The following is an 18662-nucleotide window of genomic DNA, read 5'->3' as shown; positions in this document are numbered from 1 at the left end:
TTATGCGAGACCTATTGCATTGCAAATGCTTGTTTCCATAGGTACCATTTACTAGGGGTGCTAAAGTCCTTTCAATTGTGTAACAATTAGACATTTAACTGTTTCCCAGGGCCCGGGTTCTAAAAAAGGTCCCTAAGAGCTGCAGCATTCATTATGTCACCCAAAGGGACCCATACAATAAAAAGCATGCAGCATGCAATTGCAGGATGCGTGAAATGGTGCAAACCTTTTTGAAAACACAACAAGACACACTCTCTGTGTATTATGTCAATGCGCACTACATATACTATATGTAAGTCACCCCGACAGCAGGCCTTAGAGCCCTAAGGCAGGGTCAATTCTATTATATGTGAGGACATATCTGTATGAGCAGATATGCCCCTGTGATGTATGGTTCCATTGCAATGACATTGCAGGTGATCAGGAGCCATCTTAAGCACATGTACTGGGCACTGGTCATTATGAGTTTACCCAGCTACATAATGGCTTAACTGAAAGAAAATAGTGGTGTCAAACTCCTCATCTTAATACATCCACACTGATGCCAGTGTTGGATTTATTAGGACATGCACCCAGAGGGCACCTTAGAGGTTCTCCCTGAAACCTACCAGACATTTAGGGTGCTGGAGGATCGGACTCTTCCAGCCTGCAACCACAGGTGAGTTTCTGACCCCCTGCCTGGGAGAGCACTCTCTCTGAGGTCAGAAACAATGCTTGCCTTGGCAAGAAGTGTTTACACCTCGTTCAGCAGGATGACTAGTGATTTAGCATATCAAGACCAGAGGCTTCATAGCCTCTGCTGTCTTTGATATGCAACCCCGGCTTCCTCCAGACCTGGAGAATGGCAGCCCCTGACCTTGGGCCCATTTGGCACAGGAGCGGGTGAGAAAATTAGCTAGTTAGTAGGTGTGTTGCACTATCAAGCTAGGCACACCCCTAAGGTGGGCCTCCTAAAGTCTACACTGAAAAAGGGTTTTGCCATCTTGTTTTTGGTGAAACTAGGAACTCTGGGTCAGGTTTATGCCCACTCTCCGTAGGAAATGGTAATGAAGGGGCTGTAGTTCCCCAGGGGTAAGTGGCCCATTGGCTGCTACCTTACACTCCCCTTAGCATCCCTAAATCTAGCATTTAGGTAGCCCCTGACACCAGGAACTCAGATTCATCTGCTGGGAACCAAAGGAAGTACAAAGAAGAGCAGTCACTGCGAGAACTGAAGACTTTACCACTACTTGGCGCTAAACCTTGCCTTGCTACTGGAACCTTGACAATTGCACCAACACGACTTGTCCAGAAGCTGTGTATCCACCCAAAGCTGTGGAGTACCATCCAGCAACCACATCAATGTCAACCACCAGGCAGTATCTCTCTTGGGGTGGAGGAGCCACCCCCCCCCCCCCTGCATCTGCAGGCACAGAAAGCATCTACCCAGTACCTCGTTTTGTTGCCATCAGTCCCCGAATTTCTAGGACATCAGCCCTGTCTCTCTGCTGAGTTTTGAGATACAAAACCCTCCAGGAGTCCTGCTGCACCAGTACCCTGACTACCAGGGCACTTTCGCCCACCAAGGCTTGTTTGTGTTCAAAGCGAACACCACCACTGCAAAAACGTACCTGCACATCGAGGTACTTCAGGAGAGATGAGCTCCATACTGAGAGTGGCCCTGCTGTGTTTCTTTTCCCTCCTCTGTAGGTACCCCAAGAACCAGGAAAGCCTTCAACGCTAAGTGGCCTTCCAACCAGCACCTCCACACCCGAGCCCCACAGCCCGAGTACACGACTTCTGCCTGCGTCCCCTTGGCCTAGGAGTCCACACAAGCTGAGGCCCATGTTGGGTTCTGCCGGGCTTGTCCCCAAGTCCCCTTTTGCATACTCTGTTGTTTTGACAGGTCCCTTTAAACTTTACCGCATAGCGCTACCAACACTACCAGCCCCTCTGCACGCGGACACCCCAGAGCTGTGCGACCCAAACTGCTGGTGGTTTCTTAGACCCTGAGCCCTAAGCCCCATAAACCCCAAAGGATACCTTTGACAACCGTTTGCAAGCATACCTATGTAGTACATGTCTTTTCCTCCCATAGGATAACATTACCACTTTCGAGGCTCATGACTCAAATCTGACAGCTGTGATTTTCTACTGTTTTACCTGTAAAAATCTTTAACTTCTGAAGTGCTTACCTGATTCCGAAGAGCTTGGCGTTTAAAATTATATAAAACCCTGTGTTCTTTGTCTAAATTGGTCTCTAGTGTCTTTGTGAGTGTGTGTCCCATTTGTTGACTCTCTGTGCACAACAAATGCTTAACACTACCCTCTGATAAGCCTAAACTGCTTAAACACACTACCACAAATAGAGCAATTGGGATTATTAATTTAAGCCCGGTAAACCAATAAGGCTTGTCTTTTTGCATGATGTGCCTTTACATTGCCACTACCTCATAGAAAGCTAGCTTCCTACACCTCACTAGTATCAATTTACAATTACTCCACTTTGAATTTGGGAACAAAATGTACAGTATGTCTGTGAAAATGTTTCAATTTAAATTGACTACAGACTCATGTTGTGTACAAAGCAAAGAATCAGATGCTGATTGTGTTCAATGAGCATGGAGTTGCCCTCAGATATGTAAATATTGCAGTGGGATATTCAGCCGAATCTCAGAGATGACAGAAATAGTTATTTACCCATCACCTGCGCTTGCGCTACTTGAATGCACTGTACACATACCATGACATGCGCACCTTTTTTATTCATTGCTCTACTACAGCATAGAGAAGGGTTGTCTGAGTTTAGGGGAGGAGCAAATCCCTCACCATTTCAGCATGGCTATCTGATATGTTGTACTGCAACCAGCAACTTGAGAACAATTATTCAACCCCCCCAAACAAGCACACCCAAAGATATCTAGAGCTGCAGCAATCATACCTGAGCAATACTACATTGACTCAAAGACAATACGAATATCGAAGTTTACCATGTTGGATATCGCTTAGAAACTGATGACCCTAACCTCAGCAATGGATCTAACCCCTGGGTCCATACACAATGTCTAAGGAAATTATTTTCTGTAATGGCTAAGGACCTGTGATTAGAGTGCCCCCAGAGTTCAACCCCAAATAAGGCAGTACTCCTTGCCTGACTTTTATAGATCTCCATAACCGGACTAACTGGCTTGTGGAAAGTCTTTCTAAAAAACTTAGCCAGGCCGCCTGTGGTTTGTGTCAATTTGAGGTTGGATTTCTTGATCAGAGCCCCCCATGTCATATTTTCTGTAAGAGTTAAGCCCAAATAGTCAAATACAGAGACCTGGTCCAAAGGAATTCCATTCATATGTGGGTTTGGGCGTGTAGATTTAATGTATTACATTGATGCACATTCCGTTTTTTTCGGCATGGCAGTGCTTATTGTAAGGTTTTCGTGAAAATAAAACGCCTTATTTTAGTTGTTTACATAAGGCACATCTGCCTGTTGCACAAGGGATGTGTACACCGTGCACATTCTAGTACTGTGAAACATGTGTAAGTTTGAAATACGCACAATTTATATTGAGTTTAAACTGTTATATCAATGTTCTTGTTTTCAAAGGCTGGAGATGAGACCCAAACATATATAACTGAATTTTAAGCCAACTCCACCTGCATATTGGCCCTGGGAAGCCTATGCCTTAAAAAGGGAAACTAAATCTACGTGCCCCAGAATACAAATTATTGCCAAAAAATGTCAGGACTCCAGCCAAATTAACAACATATAGTTTGCATTGGTTATACAGACATGCAAATCTTGTTTCAAAGCTTGTTCCATGGAGAGAACTGTTAACGGACTCGCATCATATTTTTTCGGTAGGTGGTCCTTCTGAACCTATGGGTGCCCATTTCAAGGAGATTTTTGGTAATGCTTACTACTTTTTAGGTCTTGTGGCGTTGAACCGCGCGAAGCACGGTCTCGCCAGAGACCTATTGTTAGGGATTCTTCTTTCCAGGAGAGAGGACAGGAGCTTGCCGCGTGCTCGATATTGAGCGGGCCACGCGAACGCGCTCGCTGTGCCCAGCTCCTGTCTCCTCTCCTGGAAAGCTGTACCACACAGCCACACCTCCCCTGTACGCATGCGCACACACAGAGACACACACACAAGCACACCTACACACACACACGCATGCACACACACATACAGAGACCCCTGCCCCCCTACCCCCTGCCGCCGCCGCCTCACACATACATACACACACACACACACACACACACACACACACGCACACACACACGCGCACCCCCCCTACAACTAAGCCCCACTTACCGCCATTGTACAGTTCTGCAGCCTCTGCGGGGCTCTCCCTCGGGCATGGGAGCCCTGCGTCACCAGCACTGCTTGTTTGGCCATGCACTCCGTGGGCGCTTGCGCGGGCTTCCGAAGACCGAAGTCCCGCCCCACGGAAGGTTTCAGTTTCGCTCACGTCTTGTTCTTCAGGTCGTTGAAGGAATCGCTGGGGGCGTGTGGTGAGTACCCTTCATTTTAGACACCTAAAATTACAACCATTGTTGCATAGCTGCCAAGGTCTGAGATTGCCTAGTATTAGTTTAGCCGGGTGTCTGGTGAGTAGCCACAATGCCTGCTCAGTCGATGTCCTGCAGTTCATTTTAGGTGGGAGAAAAATCAGAGATGTCTTCTGAAGTGATCGTGCTTCACTGTAGTCCCTGCCAGAGGGTTTGTCCAGGTAGTGACTTTAGCGTAGTAATATTCAACAGTACTTAACACTGAGGTTTGACTCAGTGTCATCGTCGAACAGTCGGCTGTTGCCGCCGTGTTTGCAGGAGAGGGCTGTGTCGGCACCCTGCAACCTCCAACCCACTTAAGCTCCCGGGTCGCAGGATGCAGTCTTCTCAACCTGGGTCTCACTCTGTCTCTCCACCACCCTCCAGAGCTGTGTAATCCTCCTTTCTTGATGGATCAAGCATAGTGCAGGCACGTCACTGCGCAGGAGCAGGACAAGCCAAGAGAGACCTCCCTGCGGACCACTGCCTCAGATCCCCTGTGATTTCTTGCTCCGAGTAACTTCGGGTCCCTGCAATAGCTCGCTTCTGTAATGCCCATCAGCTACCTCTCATTATAGTCCTCTTCAGCGCAAATTGCATAATATTTTGCTGATATTTTATCGCCAACCGGCATAGCGGCCATCTTGCAGTGGGCAGTCTAGCACCCCAGAGAGAGAAAGAGAGAGAGACCTGTACCCACAAGTAGCCCCCCTCATACCTCTCACACTCCGGTGCAAAGGGCATAGTGCTAAGGAGTCCATGGACTGTCTCCCTGATTGTTTGTATTGCAATATAGAGAGTTGTCTGGCCACTGTCCAGCATTTGTGGAAGACCTGGGATTGTTGGACATAAATAAATCAGAGTTGTTTCACACCTTGGTAAAGAATTAAATTGTTTGCCAAAGTAAAAGTTGTTAAGAACATTACAGATTAGTGGCATTTATCATCTCATTGTGCTAGATCTCTTTTCTGTTCATGAATCTTTGAGCCGGACCCTCTTGCTGAACCATCAGTCCCTAAATGCCCAGATGAGTTGGCTTTGCGTTTTTGTTGATTTCTTGTGGCTGCGATTAGAGCGCAAACCTTTCCTTCTTATTCTCATTAGCAAATGCTTTATTTGCCTCTTTCGAGTTTCAAGGGAGGCTCAGAAATACAGGCACTTTCAGGAGGCGTCAGCCCCGTGCGTGAGGTGCATCATCAGAGCTGTGTAAATAATAACTGCGCCAGCCCCGTGCGTGAGGTGCATCATCAGAACTGTGTAAATAATAACTGCGTCAGCCCCGTGTGTGAGATGCATCATCAGAGCTGTGTGAATAATAACTGCGTCAGCCCCGAACGTGAGGTGCATCATCAGAGCTGTGTGAATAATAACAGCTGTGAGCCCGTGCGTGAGGTGCATCATCAGAGCTGTGTGAATAATAACTGCGTCAGCCCCGTGCGTGAGGTGCATCATCAGAGCTGTGTGAATAATAACTGCGTCAGCCCCGTACGTGAGGTGCATCATCAGAGCTGTGTGAATAATAACTGCGTCACCCCCGTACGTGAGGTGCATCCTCAGAGCTGTGTGAATAATAACAGCTGTGAGCCCGTGCGTGAGGTGCATCATCAGAGCTGTGTGAATAATAACAGCATCAGCCCCGTGCGTGAGGTGCATCATCAGAGCTGTGTGAATAATAACTGCATCAGCCCCGTACGTGAGGTGCATCATCAGAGCTGTGTGAATAATAACAGCTGTGAGCCTGTGCCTGAGGTGCATCATCAGAGCTGTGTGAATAATAACTGCGTCAGCCCCGTACGCGAGGTGCATCATCAGAGCTGTGTGAATAATAACTGCGTCAGCCCCGTACGTGAGGTGCATCATCAGAGCCGTGTGAATAATAACTGTGTCTGCCCCGTGCGTGAGGTGCATCATCAGAACTGTGTAAATAATAACTGTGTCAGCCCCGTGCGTGAGGTGCATCATCAGAGCTGTGTGAATAATAACAGCTGTGAGCCTGTGCGTGAGGTGCATCATCAGAGCTGTGTGAATAATAACTGCGTCAGCCCCATGCGTACGGTGCATCACCAGAGCTGTGTGAATAATAACAGCTGTGAGCCCATGCGTGAGGTGCATCACTTATTTGCCTCTCTTTCGAGTTTCAAGGGAGGCTCAGAAATACAGGCACTTTCAGGAGGCGTCTGCCCCGTGCGTGAAGTGCATCATCAGAGCTGTGTGAATAATAACTGCGTCAGCCCTGTGAGTGAGTTGCATCATCAGAGCTGTGTGAATAATAACAGCTGTGTGGCCGTGCGTGAGGTGCATCATCAGAGCTTTGTGAATAATAACAGTTGTGAGCCCCTGCGTGACGTGCATCATCAGAGCTGTGTGAATAATAACAGCTGTGAGCTCCGTGCCTGAGGTGAATCATCAGAGCTGTGTGAATAATAAACGCTGTGAGCCCCGTGCCTGAGGTGCATCATCAGAGCTGTGTGAATAATAACTGTCAGCAGCGTGCCTGAGGTGAATAATAACTGCGTCAGCCCCGTGCGTGAGTTGCATCATCAGAGCTGTGTGAATAATAACAGCTGTGAGCCCGAGCCTGAGCTGCATCATCAGAGCTGTGTGAATAATAACAGCTGTGAGCCCGTGCCTGAGGTGCATCATCAGAGCTTTCCATATCACACTGGTATGCAATTAAACACATTTTGTCGAGTTACACTCACTCTTGTAATCTCACCGCATCCACATTGCTCACGTCACCCAAATTCCTGCACTCTCTACCACACTGCTTTCAAGAACAGCATACTCTTGCACACACTGTCACTGCTCACCAATTCAAAGTTCGCTAAAAAATGTATGCAACGCATTGTCATACACAATGCCAATAACTCAAATTTTAATGCTGCGAGACCTATTGCATTGTAAATGCTTGTTTTGTTAGCTGGGGGGAGATGGTATTATGTTTGAGAGATTTGATGACAATATCCATTTATTAAAAGGTAGATCAGTACTTGGAGCCCTTTTTGCAAAATAAATTGTCACAAGACCTGATTCATGCGGGAGACTCACGATTTGTAAGCCAAAAATGACATTCCCCTAATTGTTTTTTCAAACTCTTCTACTTTTGTATACATAATCTAGAGGTAACAAGATAGTATCAATGCAGGGCCACTCTGCCTTTCATCTGTCTGAGGGCAAGAGAAAATTGTTTGTGGAAAGATGTTGTCATAAAAAAATTGATGGCTAAGACCTCCAGGCTCATTTAATAATGTACTGTGTTCTGTTTCCATACATGTCAATAGACCATATTTGGGGGCGAGACTCTCAATTTATTAACCAAAAAATGGCTTTATTTCAGCTGTATCCTGGATAACATGTCCTCTGTTTCGATATATCAATGGGGAAAAACATTTCCCTAATGTAATTTTCAAAGTCTCTTACATGCCTACTCTAAAATGTTGTACACATGTGGGATAAACCCAACCCTCGTATCGATTGGATGCGTATCCCAAATTTACACTGAGATCAAACAATGAATTACTTATGTGTGATCGTTTTTTATTTTCCTTTATCTTTATGAAAGCTCCCCAAAAATTTGATCAAATCATGAAAAGGAACACAATGTAGTCATAGCACATTTTCTATACGACAATGCAAAATGGTTATTCAAACCATATCCAATTACTTACACATAACAATAACAATACGACATTTCAAAAGACGATTCAAATCGAAGAACAAACAAGACAGCAAACTTCCTGTTTGTGAGTGTTTTGCCACCCTGAGAAGTTTACCACTTCTGAGAAGGGTGGTAAACTATGAGTGCTTTGCAACCGCAATTGCGGTCGCAAAACACTCTTACATAGCTTGAGGAGTCGCTAATTAGGAAAGGACGCCCTTGGAACGCCCCTTTCTAATAGCGAGTCGCTAATCCTATTTTGCGAGTTGCAAATTGATTTCTGACTCACAATATAGGATTAGTACATGGCAACAGGTTTTTTGCGGGCGCAAACGGGTCTAAACCCCATTTGAATCCGCAAAAAACCTTTGTACATCTGGCCCTTTGTCCTGAATTCTTGGAGGGGGGATATCAGCATGAGACAGTCCCCAACATTTTAATTTTTGCAGTTTTACATAGTGCAAACAAATGCAGAGTTTAGAACTCATGTTTTCGTTTGCACTGTGTTATTAAGCTGCTAAAAATGAAATGCTGATTGCCTATCACCATACATACCAATAGACCTGATTCAAGCACATTGCCTCTGCTTCTATTTAAGTCAGTGGGGAAAATACATTCTCACAACTATTTTTTTTTTATTCTATGTCAGGAAGCAGAGGCGAGGATTATGCATATCCTTTCTCCATTTATTAGACAGCAAGTTAAAAGGTAACAAGAAAAAACAGCCATGAACTACATAGCCCATTAGGCTCAGCGGTAGTCATGGAAACCAGTCCTCCAATCACAGTCCAGGCAAGGGCATATAGGAGATCCCACAACGTAGTCCTTCCTCTTTCTCTATTGCTCCCCCCTCAGTGCATTACAGGGCCCTTCAGAGCTTGAAGGCTTTTCACCTCCGCAGAGGGTTAACTTACTCAGAGTTGATCTCCCTCTCCCTGGAAGCCAGGTCGGAACTCCTTTGGTGGATAGACCACATGGAGGATTCGAATGGGAGAGCGATTTTCGGCTCCCGTCCAGATCTGGTAATCGAGTCGGATGCCAGTCGCCTGGGTTGGGGGGCCAGATGCGGCTCTCTCTCTGTGGGGGGCAGGTGGACGGAGGAGGAGTTGCATCTCCACATCAATTGCCTCGAACTCCTGGCGGGTTCTTTCGCCATTCGTTCATTCACGACAACAAGAGTCTCCTGCTGTGTCCTACTCGGGATGGACAATACGACGGCGGTTCAATACATCAAACGCCTGGGCGGTACTCACTCCAAGATTCTGGCAGACCTTGCCAAGGATTTTTGGAATTATTGCCTTCGACGTCAGATTTCGGTGACGGCGGAGTATCTCCCAGGAGTTCAGAACTGCGTGGCAGATTGGAACTCCAGGCATTTCCAGGATGCCAGCGATTGGAGGCTGGCCTGCGATCTTCTGTCAGGTTGTCGACCTGTGGGGTCTCCCCCTTGTGGGTCTGTTTGCTTCCAGATGGAATTCCCAACTCCCGCGATTCTTCAGTTGGAAGCTGGATCTGGGAGCGGAGGCTGTGGACGCCTTCCATCAGGATTTGTCGGGGTTTCCAGCTTATGCTTTTCCCCATTCCTGTTCATTCAGAGAGTCGCGGCTCAAGTCCGCAGGCAGAAAGCCTCTCTGATCTTGATTACTCCAATCTGGAGAGCTCAGATTTGGTTCCCGTCCCTTCTGGAATTGTCTTGGGACAGGCCTCTTTGGTTGCCGTAGGCTGCACCTATTTCGGGATATGCCCAGGAAGTTTTCTGAAAGTTTTCTCCTGTTCAGATTTTCTCATGCCACTGTGTTCTCTGGATGGGTTACAATAAGTATATATGGTTTTCTCTAGTATATTGATTTCATTTGTGTCTATATACTATGCCCTTATGAGCAATTCCTGGGCATATCCCAAAATAGGTGCAGCCTACTGCAACGGTTTGCAACCATAATTATTGGTGAGTAATTTTGTCACAACCATGGAGCCAAAAAAAACTTCGCAAACATCTGCTCACTTTGGTTAATGTGAAAATTCTTTCTGCATTTTTTGTCTATAAGGAAACTCCACACCAAAGTACAAAACGGTGGCTCCCTCGCACAGTGTATAAGGCCTGTCATCTTAAGAAAAAAGGTACATCAAATCTCCTTTCTTACTAATTAGTGAAAAGAGAAATTACATAGAACAAAGATGAATAAATACATTTTTGTTTCTCCTAAATAGATAATCTTTCTGATATTCCATTGACTCGTGGCCAAACAGATCGTATAAGACTGGGGCAATACTTCCCACTTACATTTATAAGAGTGGATGTTAAGAATGAATTTTAAGGTAAGACATCTTACCCGGGGTCAGTAAAATTAAGTTGTTCTTTCCCAAAAAAAACCCCGAATATAAATTGAAATGGAGGAATGGTAGTCACGTCCCCCAAACACCAGTCTATATATCCACAGAAGAGTGGTAGGGACAGCTTAGTCCCATTTCCAGATGTCCAATTACGAATTTAGTCAATAGAGACCATTCGTTGAAAGCGTGATAGGGTGAGGGGCTTTAGTATGGTTTTGAATCACCAAGTAGCGACACTATATAACATGGGAGTCTCTCATCATACACAGTCGGTATAAATACGGTTGAAAGCGGCATGACCTGTAGAAAATTTGCTGTTTGATTAACAATTAATCCTGCCTTTCATCAAAATGATGTTTTCAATGCTTTTTTATTAAAACTATAGAACTGTACAAGTGCAGGGTGCTAAACAGCCATATGTATAGTAACAATAATGTAGCTTTTTAACTGTAGAACATGTACAAATTAATAAACAGTGGGTAATTATATGTTTTTTAAAATAACCTTTTAGAATCGGTCCTGAAGAAGGTGTCACATAAAGAAAACCGAAACGCCGCGTCGACCTAAATCTTCGATTCTTGATGTTATGTACCCAATTTGTTTTTATTTATATGTATAATATTGTGTGTATTGATATTCATGTTTTTTACCATTGTTTTTAATACCACAACATGTTTTATTTGCATTGAAAGAATAAATTTGTATTTTTTCTACCAGAACGCAATTTGTTTTCACATTAATTTTATTAGAGTCACCCTGTAGTACAAGCATCCTATGTCTTTTTAATTTGTCTTTTGAATATGTTTCCAAAGGGTTTAAGATTGTCTATTTACAAACAAGCATATTAAACAGCAACCGTATATTATTGCCAAATCCAGACTAGACCACCCCAGACCCTCTCACACGCAGATTTGTCCTATTGGACAAATAGGATCTGTGGATCCACAAGCGTGGGACATCCTATATTTTCTATACTTAAATCTTCTGAGGACATGGCTTTGGAAGTTCGACCTCCTGGTGAACGGCAACTTCTTATTGCCCTTAAGAAACCCTTTCGGGTGGTTTCCTCTCCTACCATTGCTAGATGGGTCAAGTGGATTATGTCTGAATCCGAGGTTGATGTCAGAAATTTTGGAGCTCATTCTACAAGAGGAGCTATGGCCTCCAAGGCTGTCCAAGTACTTGGCAGATTGGAGGACATTATGAATGCGGCTGATTGGTCTTCGGAATCAACTTTTAAAAAGTTTGATTTCAAGCCAATTTATGATGCCGCTGCGCTTGTGGTAAGTAAGCTTTGAACTTGCATAATCCTCGATCTGCTTCCTGACATAGAAATGTCCTAGTTATCACATCGAAAGTTTCAATTCTATTAAGGACGCGGAGGCGAGGATTATCCCTCCCTGGCTTCATCTAGCCTCCCGCCCTGGGATTATCTGTATATCGATTGTCTTTTTACGTATCAGGAAAGTATTGTTCTTGTGATTTATTGTGTTTCTGCATCAGATATGTTCTGTTTCGATTAGAGTTTTATTTTGCAGCTTGTGCTTTAAGTACTTTACTGCATTTGTATTTGCTTGACTGGTTGCTTTATTCTTCTGTAATGTTCTCATATAGGAGTTCCTTCTGGATAGGAGATTATTATGTTCTCTTTTATCCTATATTCAGATCAGAAGACGGATTAGACGGTGGTCAACTTAACTTCCTGCAGCATCGAAAGAGGAAGGACTACGTCGTGGGATCTCCTATATGCCCTTGCCTGGACTGTGATTGGTGGACTGGTTTGCATGACTACAGCTGAGCCTCATGGGCTATGTAGTTCATGGCTGTTTTTTCTTGTTACCTTTTAACTTGCTGTCTAATGAATAGAGAAAGGATATGCATAATCCTCGCCTCCGCGTCCTTAATAGAATTGAAACTTTCCTTTGTGATAACTAGGAAATTTCTCCATCTCCCACTTGCATGATCTAAAATGTTGGCATGTATGTAAACCGTTGTTTGCAAGTCCTAAATGTAGCAGAAACAAGCTAAAAATATTTTTTAAATGCCATTTTTCAAATAAAGAATGTGTAGGATTGGGGAGGGTTGAAGGGAAGTGATAAGCCCATTGCAAAACTTCCCAACAGCCCTTAACTTGTCTTACTTATATCTTCCGCCAGTCCGAACTTTATAGCCAATGCCACATTGCATTTTGGATTTTTTGTGTGGCTATTTTACTGTGAGGTCTATTTCTAATATTTATCTCATTACATGGACATAACTGCTTTGTTATGCTCAAAATATGTCGTTCAATGTGTCACTTTTAAGACATTGAAATGTTACAACTAAGCACACCAAAAACATGGAAATGGAAATGTCAAACTCAAAACTTGACAGTAGAGAGAGAGAGAGAGAGAGAGAGAGAGAGAGAGAGAGAGAGAGAGAGAGAGAGAGAGAGAGAGAGAGAGAGAGAGAGAGAGAGAGAGAGAGAGAGAGAGAGAGAGAGAGAGAGAGAGAGAGAGAGAGAGAGAGAGAGAGAGGGTTTTCACGCCCGATGCTGGTGCTGCAAACCAGGGTTCGAGCCTGAAATACGGTGCTCATGTAAAGCGCTCCAATACCTTCGTGTCGAGTTCGCGCTATATAAAATATGCAACATAAAATATATCTATATATATGGATGTCATTCAGGATTGCGATTCAAACTGCGAGTGAGAAGCTCAGTGTCAGCAATAGACAACTCTTATGTAAAGCTATTATACGAATAATGGGATTTGGAAGTGGCGTGCCCGACAGTTTGTCAAAGATTTCGCATTTCCACTCTAAGATGGCCCCCTGTTTGGCCATCTTTCTACGTAGGACTTGCCTCGGGCCCCTTTTCTATTTCCACAATTCACAATTGGCCTATGTGCGCCTAGTACTTTGCCTTCCGCGGCAAATTCGGACCTCTGGAGCTGTTGTGCAGAATCCTCTGAGGCTGTGGAGCAGCGTTACTTTGCAGTGGTTTATGGCCAGCGGAGTGCTGTAAGCGGACCTCGGCGGTATCATACAGTGAACCGGAGGACAGACGCGAGAGGAAGGAGGTGTGGTTAATAGTATAAACAGTTGATGCGTTGGAGCATGCTGTCAGTCAGGAAACAACTTTAGTAACGATAGCTTCGAGATTGGAACCAATCCACAGGGCTATGGAACGATTGACCCCTTGCATTACATACTGTCCTTTGACGTACATGCCAATATAGCCGATTCAAGCGGGCGGCTACCGATTTTTTTTAATGCCAATATGGCTATTTTATTTTAGGTGGCTCCGCCTAAAATTGCCTCTGCTTCAATATACGTCAATGGGAAAAATGCATTCCCCTCATTATAAAAGGAAATTATGTGTAATGCCACTGCCATAACGTATTTGTAGATGCCGCAGGATGACAATGGCGATATGCAAATCAGCTCTGACCCTGTGCCCCATGGGAACAGTCCAGTCCGAACTACAAAAGCCATGTCCTTCCCAGAACGGAATCAAGCATCCGAGGACCGGACCGGTTTCGAGGTAACACCTCTCATCAGCCCGGCTAGCTTGACTCCAGTGGTTCTGGGAAGGACATGGCTTTTGTAGTTCAGACTGGACTGTTCCCATGGGGCACAGGGTCAGAGCTGATTTGCATATCGCCATTGTCTAACCCAGGGTGGTGTGGAGTGCAAAAAAACGATGGATATGGGCCCAGATCCTTGGACTGGGGTGAATGTGTGACATTGATCCACATTCTGTCTATCACCTGTTTTGTTTGCAAATTCCGCCATAAGTGCGCTGGGGATGCTCAGACGTGGGTCCCAGGCACTCCACACCACTGGAGTCAAGCTAGCCGGGCTGATGAGAGGTGTTACCTCGAAACCGGTCTGGTCCTCGGATGCTTGATTCCGTTCTGGGAAGGACATGGATTTTGTAGTTCGGATTGGACTGTTCCCATGGGGCACAGGGTCAGAGCTGATTTGCATATCGCCATTGTCTAACCCAGGGTGGTGTGGAGTGCAAAAAAACGATGGATTTGGGCCCAGATCTTTGGACTGGGGTGAATGTGTGACATTGATCCACATTCGGTCCATCACCTGTTTTGTTTGCAAATTCCGCCATAAGTGCGCTGGGGATGCTCAGACGTGGGTCCCAGGCACTCCACACCACTGGAGTCAAGCTAGCCGGGCTGATGAGAGGTGTTACCTCGAAACCGGTCCGGTCCTCGGATGCTTGATTCCGTTCTGGGAAGGACATGGCTTTTGTAGTTTGGACTGGACTGTTCCCATGGGGCACAGGGTCAGAGCTGATTTGCATATCGCCATTGTCTAACCCAGGGTGGTGTGGAGTGCAAAAAAACGATGGATATGGGCCCAGATCCTTGGACTGGGGTGAATGTGTGACATTGATCCACATTCTGTCCATCACCTGTTTTGTTTGTTTACTCTGAGGGGAACGCATGTACGATATAGTCATTATTGCGTTCATTCGTCAAAACAGATCAATTTCTGTGATCTGGAACTCTCTCGCTGCCTCTAACTATGCCACTGGCTTGCCTTGCTGTGGCAACAGAACAGTTGCAGGAGGGCTTAACACCTCCGTGAATGACGTTATACAGATTAACAAAACAAAGAGGTCTCGGAGATCTCACAGTGGTTGCTAGGTCTAGGCCATTTTCTGTAAATCCATCAGATGTGCACTTAGGCTGCAATCAAACTTTTATATTTAGCATCTCTTGCAACTGTACACATCACGCTGTGCCACTCTAGGGTGGTTAATTGGCGATTTATGCTTGACAATGGGCCCGCTGTAGAGTGAAAATACACGTTTCAAATGCTGCATCAGCCTCAGGCTGTATGATATTCGTGCGATCTCTCAGGGAGGCTAGTGCCTCAGATATAGGCCCATGCTTCGTGCATGCCTTTCCTATCCTATTCCTATCCTGGGTAACAGGCATTGGAGGGCTGGATTGGCTGAAGGGGGCGAAGTTTCCGTGACACTGCCATGATCTGCTAAATAACTAACTCTAGAATTTTGGTGTGGTGTATCGACAAATGTGAATAGGCAAATTGGGTTAGCTTCAGACTTTCTGTGCTCAGCGCCATGAAGATACAGCAAATATTCAGGTAGCCTGATCAAATAGTGTGAGAAGTTAGCCTGGCATATGATGTCACTAATTCTAGTGGCACCTTGCACCAGTCTAAATCGACCATTATTGATGGTGGTTGTAAAGTCAACCTTATAGACAAGCTATCCTAGTGGTAGAATGGACCAGCAGTCCTAGGCTAAGACTCCAAAGAGCACGTGAAGCAAGCTGTTTTACCAATTATAATCCCTTGAATACCAAATAAAAGGACACCACACAAGGTATATATCATATATATATGTATTTATTTCTAACACAACCCCTCTGCACTCTTTATGAGGTCAGAGATCGAAGTACATCACAAGTTACTCAATTAGCATATGATAAGTTGCACAAATACAGTTATGCCCTAGGGGCCTCACAAGCCATATACTAAGTAAGTGGTATAAGAACCACTTCAGAAATAGTGAGTAGGCCTAGGGAATCGCTGGGGCCAGTGACCAGGACGGAACCAGGAAGCAACCAGGAAGGAACCAGGCGATGTCGTTATGATCTCAGGTGAAGAGGTGAAGCTTGTCTCTGCAGCCACGAGGACGAGGAGGCGTCGACGACGACCAGGAGCTGGATTCGAGCTGTCCCACGAAGTATCTAGTTGACTGCGGTGTCGGTATCCGGACTGGACCCAACAAGCCTTGGCAAACGCAATCCACGCAGGAAGTGAAGATTGGCTTAAAGTCAGACCAGCAAGGTCTGGGGAGGTTCTCCTTTGCACGGAAGCTGGAGCAAGCCTGGAGCAACCAGGAAAGCAGTTTAGTTTCAAAAGAAAGTCTTCGGAAGGCTAACTAGCCAGCGGGCTAGCAACCGGGAAGACGCCTCGAGCTGAAATGCAAGAGCAGGCCCCGCGCGGCACTCGTGGAGTGTGGAGGGCTGAGCTTCGGTGCAAATGGTGCTCGGTTCTGGGGCTTCTCATACCCCAAATCACAACTGCGAGGGTACCTCGGGAGTCGAGCAGTTAGCAAAATGCATGATTCCAGGGTGTCCGGTCCCACGTCTCTAGTGTCCGCCTCGGGTCTCAGCTTTGCTGTGGGTGTGGGTCGGAGTCGGAGAAGTCTGAGAGTCCAGTACCTGTGTCGCTGAGTCTTCGGGTTCCGGTGGGACCGTCGACAAAGCAGACCGGCAAGTTACTGGTGGTGCCTGTTTACACAGGGTGGTCGCTCCTTGACCACAAGGAAGATGTCTTCCGTCTTCTAGTCGGTATAGAACGTCAAAGGTCCAAGAGTTCTGTTTCAAAGTTTCATTCCAGGATAGTATAATGTCTGTAGACACAGCTCCTATCTTTATACTGATTTTAGGGGCTGGATTACCTGCTAGGTCCCTCCTATCGGTGGACCTGGGAAGGGGGTGGTTACACCCCTTTCCCTTTGTCCAGTTTCGCGCCAGATCGGGGCTGGAGTGCCCCAGCAACTGGTTTGACCCGGGCTATGCATGGAGCACCTTGTGTGCCCCAGGCAGTGTCTGGAAAAGCATCTTTCCATTCAATCCACCCTGCCCCAATACACTACAGGCTGTCTGGGGAGGTACTACAGGAAACCTATTGTTCAGGCCTCCCTTGCTGGAGTTTCCCCCAGCAGCAGGAGGTCAGACTCGTGTCTGTGGCAGCTGCATCCATTTTGTGATGCTGGGGCTCTGTTTAACTTTAACCGTGTAAAGCAGGAACATACATGTCTTTTCCCTCTAGAAGGGTGGAATGCTACCCCGCCGCCAGAATTGGCAGGGGGGGGGGTAGTATTCCAAAGTGTTTGACACCTTACACAACATGTTTTGATAAAGCCAAACCAAAGTTAGCATTAACCGCGAGGATTATAATGCACTTAAGAGTATATGGTATGGCTATATCATAGAACAGCTATAAGGAGATGGTTCCGAAATCTGCAGAGGCGCTCAGCTCATGCTAGGGCACTCTCTCACATGAAACCAAGCACTCTGCCTCCAGGATTGTCGAGGCCTACCATAGGAGTGACTTATAGGTGCATATGTGTCTATATATAAGGTAGATATAATATATCTAAGTAAGGGGTGATTACACCACCTTACCCAAGCTGAGATATCAGCCTGTGGTGTCAGTTTGGATGGCCAGCCAGGGGTGGCATAATACATGCTGCAGCCCCTGGTGTAACCAACGGAGCCGGCGTACGGGGCAGCGAAGAGGGACTCTCCTGATAGACTCGCAGCAAGGAAGTACGATTATCCCCTACGTTCTCACGGACTCATGGAGTAACAAACTTTGAAAACAGTCAGCTAAATAGCGGTTGTTCTGTAGGTACATTGATATACCTGTTCTTATAGATTTCACTTTTTTAGAATTCAAAAAAGCAGAAATAGAACAAGCACTGGCGTTGCCAATAGGTCTCGCAGTAGGAAAGTTGGAGCTATTACAATTGCAAATAACAATGCCTTTTATTTTTGTTTTCATTTTAAAAACATAAAGGGCTTTGTCATTTACAAAACCAATAGCTCCAACTTTCCTACTGCGAGACCTATTGTGCACTGCACAGTGTAGGTGAAAGTGGCACTGCGTGTGTGTGAGTGGCTTTGAGTGAGTTGCCTTGCGTGGGTGAGTGGCGTTGCGTGGGTGAGTGGCGTTGCGTGGGTGAGTGGCGTTGCGTGTGTGAGTGGCGTTGCGTGTGTGAGTGGGGTTGCGTGGATGAGTGGGGTTGCGTGGGTGAGTGGGGTTGCGTGGGTGAGTGGGGTTGCGTGGGTGAGTTGTGTTGCGTGTGTGAGTGGCGTTGCTTGGGTGAGTGTGGCGTTGCTTGGGTGAGTGTGGCATTGCGTGGGTGATAGTGGGCTTGCGTGGGTGTGAGTGGCGTTACGTGTCTGAAAGTGGTGCTGTGTGGGTGTGAGTGGCTTTGCGTGAGTGAGTAGCGTTGCGTGGGTGAGTGGCGTTGCATGTGTGAGTGGTGTTGCGTGGGTGAGTGGCGTTGCATGTGTGAGTGGCGTTGCATGTGTGAGTGGCGTTGCGTGGATGGGTGGGGTTGCGTGGATGAGTGGGGTTGCGTGGATGAGTGGGGTTGCGTGGATGAGT

At 46.1% G+C, this 18662-nt stretch overlaps 1 protein-coding gene across 2 annotated transcripts in view; it reads left to right on the top strand.

The window, feature by feature from the left end:
• Window positions 1-13399: 13399 nt before the first annotated feature.
• Window positions 13400-18662, top strand: part of HAUS4 (HAUS augmin like complex subunit 4) — a 132484-nt gene continuing 127221 nt past the window's right edge. Inside the window, exon 1 of one of the 2 annotated variants that reach the window (XM_086923663.1) lies at window positions 13400-13570. The gene's annotated coding sequence lies outside the window, so the exon portion shown is untranslated. The remainder of the gene's footprint in view (window positions 13571-18662) is intronic. The other variant, XM_086923664.1, reaches the window with a different exon arrangement.

The sequence above is a fragment of the Lissotriton vulgaris genome, chromosome 5 (assembly GCF_964263255.1).
Source record: "Lissotriton vulgaris chromosome 5, aLisVul1.2, whole genome shotgun sequence".
Taxonomy (NCBI): Eukaryota; Metazoa; Chordata; class Amphibia; order Caudata; family Salamandridae; genus Lissotriton; species Lissotriton vulgaris.
Note: the sequence above shows the minus strand (reverse complement) of the source record. Positions and strands in the feature narration are given on the sequence as shown.